Source organism: Anser brachyrhynchus (assembly GCF_964034855.1).
Source record: "Anser brachyrhynchus genome assembly, chromosome: 2".
Lineage (NCBI taxonomy): Eukaryota > Metazoa > Chordata > Aves > Anseriformes > Anatidae > Anser > Anser brachyrhynchus.
This window is the reverse complement of record NC_137695.1, coordinates 49919456-49929001: the sequence shown is the minus strand read 5'-3', so window position 1 is coordinate 49929001 and position 9546 is coordinate 49919456. Positions and strand designations below refer to the sequence as shown.

General features: G+C 37.2%; 1 protein-coding gene across 10 annotated transcripts in view; it reads left to right on the top strand.

Moving 5' to 3' along the window:
- LOC308190081 (uncharacterized protein) overlaps positions 1 to 9546 on the top strand; it is a 29444-nt gene that overhangs the window by 8992 nt on the left and 10906 nt on the right. For 5 of the 10 annotated variants that reach the window (XM_080581030.1, XM_080581028.1, XM_080581026.1 and 2 more), the window contains one exon: positions 1254 to 1525. The exons of 4 other annotated variants lie outside the window; for them this stretch is intronic. The gene's annotated coding sequence lies outside the window, so the exon portion shown is untranslated. Of the gene's footprint in view, positions 1526 to 9546 lie in introns of all 10 variants that reach the window. One more of the 10 variants, XM_080581027.1, reaches the window with a different exon arrangement.

Below are 9546 nucleotides of genomic sequence, written 5' to 3'. Positions count from 1 at the left end.
GCAACAGTACTTCCAGAAAGGACACGAGAAGGTACCACTCCTCTTATGTCTGCTGGCCCGCTTACCTTCATTATATTTGTTTTGCTTACTTTACTGTCATGATAGGTGGATGAAAGCTTCATTAAAAATCTTTACTTCCGTGGTCACTAATCCTTATAATACTTCCTCTTTGATACTATGCACATGTACGTAATATGGAAAGATTAGTGGGTTTTAAGACCAGTATTTTTTCAGCTAAGCTACACTATATTGTGATCAAAATTTTCACAGAATGACCAGAGGTCTGAAGTTTTTTGTATGTGGTTTCTTTTTTTTGAATGCCTTGCTTTGATTACCTTTAGTGAGCTGTCCCATTAACTGTAGTGTTTATCCTTTCTTCTTAATGAAAACTTTGAAAATTTTTGTAAATTTACAGTTTGAAAATTACAGTTTGTAATAGCTGAAGATTTTAAGAATAGAACTCTCAGTTGACTTTACAGCTATCTCCTTTATCTATGACTTGTACAGAGATGGCTCTTTGGAGTTGGTAGAAAGATCTTAATTATCAAACTTGTGCCTTGGATGAAGGTTTTAAAAATGTCTGGCTGAATGAACTTGATAATATGAATTTGCAAGGTCCATTGAACAATGTTTTCTCCCCAACAGCTGCCTTTATCTCCATGACAGATAATTATAATCTAGTAAAATCATACAGAAGCCTGCAGACAAAATACTGGTATAGGGGTGCTAGTGTTAGCATTAGTATCATTGCCATAAGGTATGCAAAACAGAAATTGCAATAAAGTATGCAAAAAAAGTAGGCTGTAAAGTTCTTCACCACATATACTCAATTCCTCTCTGGAAATAATTATGCTGCTCTTATCCCCTGCACTTGTTGTAGTCCCTTGGGCTCCGCCTTGCATCCATGACGAAAACTTTTAGCCTGGTAGCTCAGCTGTTCCTGCTCTTCCTTTGCACTCCTGATGAGAGCACCATGTGTAACAAAAGCAAAGGAAGAGTCACAGCAAAGAGGTTTTTTGAACTGCCATGGACTTGCTGCTCACAAGGGGATTGTTTGTCTTTGTTACTGAAATGTGGATTACCATTTCTGGTAATACTTGCTTAATGGTAGTAAGGTGATCTGGAAACCTTGCCAGTTCCTGTGAGGTGGAAATGCAGGCAGGTGGGAGGCAGGGCCATTCAAAAGCTCAGGAGAAGAGACTTCTGTCTGATCCTCTGTCTGCAGATCTCTTTTGTGTATCTCCTCCTTAAAGGTACCTTGGAAAATCCAGCTTACTTCCAGGAAGCTGCACTGACTTCAGTGGTCCTTTATACAGGAAGAAAGCCCTGCATTGCTGTTGAGATCTGCAATTACAACTGAAAGATGAATACTGGGATATGATAGAAAAGGCCGAGGCTAAGAGGTAGTCCTACACACAGAGAGAAACCTATGTGAACTTCTAGATATAAGAAAGTGAAGTTTTACTTCTGAGATATAGTCTACTCAGCTATTCCTGGATGGGACTGCAGTGGTAATGCAACGGAAGTGAGTATTGTAACATCTCTTGTACGTTGTGTGCTGCTGTGTTCTATATGTCTTCTATAGTTGGGTATTTTGGACTATTTCTTCTGCATTAATCCTCATGAATTTCCTTTGGAGCTTCAGAATTGATGACATGATGTAGTGTATGCATGGTAATAGACAGGTGGCAAATATGTATACAGTATCTTTTCTTTTTAATTTAAAACTTCAAGGATGAAAAAAAGGCATATTTTCTGCCATTTTATGTAATTCTTGTGGAATAACAGAGAGTGTAGTAATCCAATCTACATATGCTTTATGCTATCCATCCAATTATTCTGGGTAGGGTCTCCATATGTGTATGTTCTGACAAGTCCTAAAATAAATTACCATGTGGTATTGTTTCAGATATGATAATTTTGTACCACTGAAGCAAACTGTAAACTGCAAAATAAATAATAAAATCATAATTACTGCTTTCATTTATTTATACCATATTAATACAATATAATTATCTGGCAGGCAGGAATTTATGAATACTCAAGAGAAAGTCATCAAATTGTTGTTATAATGAACACAAAAACTAACACTTTAAAACAGTAAATTACATTTTGTTACTCTTAAATGACAAATGCTTTTGAACTTTGTAATTGGAAATAATGTATTTTAGCACTCTGCAAAAGGCTTTTCAGAGTGTGGAGTATTTCAAAATGGACAGAAATACCAATGGGATACGATAGGAACTATTATGGAGATTTTTGCAATGCACCTTTGTTTGTCATTATCTGTTTTCATGTTATTTTGACCTCTTAAATTCTTAAGGAATGGAGACCCTAAGCAAGGTTTCAGACTTGGATTATACATGAATCTTAAAATGTGGAGCTCTTTGAGATTTGTTTGATAGTTCAGGGGAGACTATCAGAATGCACAGTGAAACTACCAAAACCAACTCATTTTGAGAAGTGATCCAACTTTAAAAACAAACAAACAACAACAAAAAAAAAGAAACTTTTTTTCTCCTATTCTTGGATTTTTATACACTTTTATACAGAAAGGCATCCAAGTTCTTTTCATGTTGTTTATTTTTTTTTTATATCATTTTAACTGTTGGAAAGGGGTGGAACTAACCACAAGGTTTGGAGTCATTTCAGATGTTTCCTCAAGGAAATAAAGCATAAAAGCATAAAGGGTTGGTTCCTTATTTAAAAAAATAAAATAAATTGGGGGGGGGGGGGGGGGGCTCTCTTCTTGTGATAACCTGTGGCCTGTGATGTGATGTCACTTAAAGAAATAATTTACTAATTGTTACTGCTTTTACATAGCTCTCAAACATCTTCTACAGTATGCAGTATGAAATTAAGACACAACCCCACCTGACATAGTTAATTTTAAATAGCGTACAGAATGAGGAAGAAACTAATCAACACCAATGTGGGAAATTTAATGCATCCGTTACTATTTTTATTTTTTAATGTAATTTAATTCTTTCTGCAGCATCCCACACAGTAGTCTCCAAATGTTGTAGGCACTCTTTATCCCACACTGGAAATGTCTGCTCCAAGAGTTCCCATTTCCCCCTGCCCCCAATCAACCATGTGTAAATGCCTCCACTCATTATAGTTGTACAGCTGTGTACAGCAGCTTTTGGGACTGCAGGGCACACCAGAGCAGTGACCTGATCTAGGAAGGGGAGGAATAATGTTACATTTAACCTACTTCTCCAGAATTGATGCTCAGAGGATGGTTTATTGGGTTAAATATTTTTTTTTTTCTTTCTTTTAATGTTCTTCCTTATCCTTCAGGGAAGGCTCTGTTTTCAAAATGGACTTGATTCTGAATTATTTCTGTTTTGTGTAGGGCACTTCTGAGATAAGCGATTACATTTAAAAAAAAAAAAAAAGAAAAAAGAAAATTCAATGACTGTGTATTTATTTGGCTACTGGTGACTAGACTATGCCACCAGTGCTGAGGCTCTTTATGGGCATGGTATCAAATCTAAAGATGGGAGTGGAGGTGAACACCTGTTATGTTGACTAAATATTGTTGTAAATAATTGTTTTAACCAATTACAACAACAAGGGAGAGCCCCCGCAGGAGCAGGTCCCAGGCTGGAGCTGCAGCCTGTGGGCAGGAGCCCATGAAGGAGCAGGGGATCTGGGGGGAGATGCCGCACATGGGTGGCCCATGCAGTCTGTTCCTGAAGGATGGACCCATACTGGAACAGTTCTTGAAGCAGTTCACGTAGGATAAATTTGAGAAGAACCTCATCCCGTGGGAGGGATGCTGGATTAGGGAAAGACAGTGACCGTGAAGGAGCAGCAACAACAGTGCTATGGACTGACTGCAACACCTGTTCCCTGTGCCACTCCTGGGGAGGAGGTAGGAGAGGGTGTATGGGAGAAAGGTGTTTTTAGTTTGCTTTTAGTTTCTTATTGCTCTAGTCTGTTAGTCCTAGGTACTTCCTATTCTAAGTTTGTTTTGACAGTGATGGTAAATGGTGAGGGATCTACCTGTCCATATCTCAAACCTTGAGCCTTTTATTTAAATCATATTTTCTCCCCTTTCTTCCTTGGAGGAGGGGGAGTGATAGACTAGTGTGGAGTTTAGCTGCACATCAGTGTGAAAGCACCACATATGCAAACCTGAATTGACAATAAAACATCTTCTGTTATTCCTATAACCGAATATGCTAACTAACAGTAAACACTTAACTGCTTAGGAAAAAAAAAAAAAAGAACTCAGAAGATATGCTGGAAAGTAATATTCTTTAAATAAATATTGTGTGTTGGAAGTGCATGTAAGATGCAAAATAATACTGTTAACTGTTTCTGTATAAGCTGGTTTTACAGAAGATAATTTTTAGTGTAAACTAACGCCATTTCCTGTTAGACAGCTGCCATGTTCTAGAAGGGTCAGGAAGCTCATTTTCCTCAAGTCTCAGCTTATAACACTCGTGCAAGTGTACCATACCGAAATAAACATCCACAGTATTTTTGCATAAATGTAGAGTGACATAAGAATTGAGATGCAATTATTTAGCATTTATGGGGGAAGGAGATGGTTTATTTGGTATGTCAGGGACTCTCTCCCTTGAGAGAGAGAAATCACTCACTTGAAATGTCTAAACTTTTACAATATGTGGATAGAGCACCAGGATTAAACAGGTAGTTCTTACAGCCATAATGTGCAGAATTTGTGCCAAATCTTAAGCCATTTCTAATGATCATTTTCAGGAGTACTTAAGTTACGTGAAGTTAGCACATGAAGGTTCATAATTAGTTAAAAAAAAAAGAACACCACCAACAATACAATTCAATTAGGGAATTGAATAGGCAGTGCTGTGGATGCGGTATGTCTAGAATTAGGGAGTTAACTGAACTTGAAAATCTACTTTTACAAGGTTTAGGGTGTTAAGCTTTATCATAGAGGTACTAGTGAGTAAGGAAAAAAAAGAAATAGTGGTTGTTTTTATTTTTTTCTTAATCTCTCATGAGTCCTCCCTGCATTAATGTTGAGTGTTGTGTTCAAATGTTAGAAACTGCTGAAAACAGTTTAGCAATATATAGAGGTTACTTGAACCAGGCACTTCAAAACAGCAAAGATTTGCAAGACAGAGGTCTTGATTTTCCCAGGCCAGTCAATGACATTTGGATAAAGCTATTATGCTTCAGGCTGTGGAGGTCAAAATAGATTTTTGCTCTATTACCAATAGATTTGTTTGAAAGTACGTTTATATCTGTACTCCGAATCTGACTATTTATCATTAATCAGAGGTCCCTGGTGTCAGTTTAGTTAGAAGATGGCAGAATCCCAAGCCTGGTTTCGAGGTTATGGAAGAAAGGAATGAGGATATTGAACCAATAGTTGATATTTTCGACAGAGCTGTAACGGAGAGAGCGCAAGGGACTTCTGTGTGCTCCAACAGTGCTGTGATGCATGTGCTGAGTGGTACTCTGTTGTGAGAGCCATGGGCAGGCAGGATCTTGGTCTTATTGCCAAACACTCTGTTAACCTAAAATGTGCACCTGGCTCACCACAGCGGTATTTAAAGTTCAGCTCATTCAGTCTAAACCTCACTCAGGACATTTGCTGAGTGAGCATCATGCACTGCTGCTGAGTTTAAAAACTGAGAACCTAGGGCAGTGTAAGTCAGCAGGTGCAGGGCAGGATGGGGCACTGTGTGGCTCTGGATTGTCATCTCTGCTTTCCTTGTGTTCTTTTGGCTGGAGGTCTGGTGCGTCTCAATGTATACTCAAATCAGTGTAAGAGGGAGCTCCCTGCCTCCCTTTTCCAAAAATAATGTCTGGTCTTTGCTATCCTGACCCTGCAGGGTTTTCAGGTGAGGGTAGAAAGGGCATTAGAATAAGAAACAGCTCACGCTCTTGCGCTGGAATCTGGATGAAAAAGTTTAAATGCTTAACCGCTGCCTAGCTCCTTTAGTTGATCCTTGGACCAGCAAGGGAGTGTGTGCGTCTCTGCATTGGTTTTAGCAAACACTTTAGAAGGGTGAGGCACCAGCCTTCTACCTCCTCAGTTAGGACTGTGTATTGTAAACTAGAATGGAGGTAGTTAAAAAGTAATAAGGTCATATCACTGGTTTCTGTGAACTGGTAACTATGCTCTTATTTTTTACCTGCACAAACGCATCCAGCTGGAGAATACTACTTGTTATAACAGTGCGAGTATCTTTGCTTGCTTTGGTATTTTGGTTTTGCTTCCCTTCTTACATCATAAACCTCCCCCCTTTTTTAGAAGTTCATATTACTCTACTTTCAGTAATAAGTAATAAAAAAAACCCTACTTGATGCATTTAAAATTTGTATGTACGTATGTGGAGTCCACACCCCACATTAACATGTTTAACAATTATTTTTTATTTTTTACTTTAATGCTAGTGACCTAGTGATCGCTTTACTATGAGCATGTGGTTGGAAAGCCTGGAGAAGAACATAAGTGCCTGTCTTCTGGAAGACATGAACTTGTAGCGTTACTTAACACAACTTGCCAAATTTTCCCTGGTTGCTTGCTTCAGCTCAGATTAATGTCTTCAAAGTTCAAAATATTTTCTCTTTGGGACTTTTTTTTTTTTTTTCTGGAGACAATTTCTTCAATTTCTTTCATCTGGACACTTTTTTTTTTTAATTGCTATAACTGCTTTGCACTCTATTTCACCATCTTTTTTGGAATTCACTTTCTGTTCTTGCTGTTTATGTCAAAAACTAATCTCCTTTACAATCTGGCAAAATTATTAAGTAACTCAGCAAAAGATATTTGTTTCTGTATCATCAAAATTTTGTCCTCCAGCTGCATCTTTATGGATGTACTTCTGTCTGTATTTCTGCACAGTTTGTGCTGAGAATGACAGTCTTGAGAAATGGTTGGTTTTATGGCAAGCATGACAATACACTTATTTTGCTGGGAAGTCTTGTACCTTTTGTCATCTGTAACAAATTTGAAGGAGACAAATTTGGTTTCTGCTATTTTTACTTTTTTTTTTTTTAAACCTACATTTCGACATATGTTTTATTTTGACACATTTTAGTTGTTTATCTATTATCTCTCTAGTTTTTACCGGCTCTGGACATACCTACTATTGTATCCAAAGATCTGTTAATTTCTTACTGTGCTGTTTTAAACAATTTTCTAGTTGTAGTGAAAAATAATTTGGTCTTCCACAGAAAACAGTTAATTAATTTAATATTCTGGTATTCTTAATTGTGTTAGAAAAACGGCTTCTGATCATCTTACCTGTCGGTTCTGTGTAAGAGAAAAAGATGATTTTTGTAAACTTAATTTTTTTCTGTGGATTTTACTATTCTTGACTATTCAGAATGATTTTGTTTGGTGGTTTGAAGTCTTCGTTTAACCTTCCTTTAAGATATGCCTAAGATTTCCAGGATTTTGTTAAACTTGGTTTATCTGTAGGGTTGCCACTGGATGATGGATTTTATGAGATTCAGGTCTGCTGACAGGGTGGGGTTTCCTGCAGAGCTCTTTAATAACTCTTGAAACAAACACTTATGTTCTTATACTGTCTGCCTCTTCAATATCTGACCATTCCTTCTGCATTTTTCTGAATAACCTTATTCTTCTGTGGTGAGCAGAGCAAAACTGAATAAGTAAAGCAGCAAAAGTATGATTGTGGTAAAAGTGCATTGAATTTTTACTTTGTTCTGAACAACCTAGAAGCAGTGTGAGAGACGAACGGAGTCAGCTCATTTAGGAGACAGAACCTAAGCATTGTGGTCTTGCATGAGCAGAGAGCAAGTGTAGCTTTGGATAGGAGCACTGATAACAGTTGTCCAAACAGAATCTTCATACTTTAAATGATGTTTACTGGCTATGGATATATTTAACATACTGCTCCTACAAAGTAAATTCACATCCCAGGTTGACTGGCTGTTTCCTGCATGTCCCCAAACCAGCTACCCACTGATGACTGTGGGTAAAGTGGTGAAGTGGTTGGGAGCTGCAGGCTTTCCACAGAAGCTGTTGGAAGGAAGGATCAAGAATCTTGTGGATTTCTGCTCTGCTGGTCTGTCCAGAGCAGCCCCTACCAGAAGGGGAAATGATGCATGGTAGTGCACTGAGGTGACAAATCCTCCCTTTACAGCACCAGAAGTGGTGGTGCTTTCTGATGCTAGGTCAGCTTTATTGTCAGGTTTCATTTGTTGTTCCTGGTATATATTTTGGAGTCATCAGGTGAAAAAATGACTAAATGGCAAGTGAATATTTGGAAATTTCTGTCAGAATGTAGTAACTTGGAAGGCAGTAACTCTACATGTGACACTGTAATGGAAGGTGACTTTCTTGCTTCCAGAAGAAATTGCATAGATTTGAAAGATTTTCTTTTTATTTGATTTTATTTTAGACTCCCACCCATGCTATTTTTATTTCTTGAGCTTTGTAAGGATGTTGTCTTCCACTCATCTGTAATTTTGTAAAGGTGACACCAAGTGGAAGTGATATTGCATTGAGTGCACCTCCTTCCTCACCTTGCTGCTTTGTCTAAGATTAAAATGTTTAGGTTTTCTTCCTCCTTTATCTGCTGAAACTGCAAGTTTCTCCATTAACTGGTAGCTAAGAAACAATTCTTACTGCACTGACTGAAGGTGTAACAACTGTATCAGTCTTCTGTGATTTTGATATTGAAATAGAATACTTCACAGTTTGTTTTAATTCTGAGTTGGAAAGCTGAAATTTCCCACAGACCTCATATTGTCATAAGTGCTCATAGAAGAGAACTGATTTTTAATTGGCTAAAGAGGCATAATGTTAGGAAGGAATAAAACTTTATTTCTAACATTAAAAAGTTAATGTTGTTAAAAATCTTTTTATTACAAAATTTAAACTAAAAGTTCTACTGATCAAGGTGATTATACTCAGTGGTAGAAAACTGACCAGATCTTACTTGATTTTGATTTTTATTTTTTTCCATAACCGTTTTTTTTTGCAACTCTTTCTTAATTATCTGGTTTAGCTTGCTTCCCTTCCCCCCTCCCCCCCCTTAATTATTTCTGTGATGAAGTTAAATTCTAATATAACCTATTCATAAATCTGACCATCTAATTGTGTTTAAATTGCATTTATTAAACTTGTGGTGTTTACACCTTTAATAATTAATTGAAGTGACCAAAATCAGGCGTGTAGGAATTGTTACCCAGATTAGAGTCCAAAAATCTGCAATATTTTCAACCAGTACAGGAAACAATCTTTAAAAGCAAAGGTGTAATTATCATGCATTTCAGAACACAGCTGTACTTCCATGATAAATCTGATGGATTAATACTCTGTTATATTTCAAGAATATTTATATAACAGTTGAATACTGAAACCCAATACATAAACATGGTGCTTTGGATTATTTTTCTGCAAGATGAGGAATCCTGTTGCTCAGGATACTTTGGAATTGGGTTTCTAACTACCTGAATGAATCTCTGATCTGCTTGTAACCTCACCCTCTATACTTACCCTTATTTTTCTTTTCATTTTTTTTCTTTTCAGTTTTCAGTTTTTCAGTTTTGTAACTTGCATCTCAGAGTTTT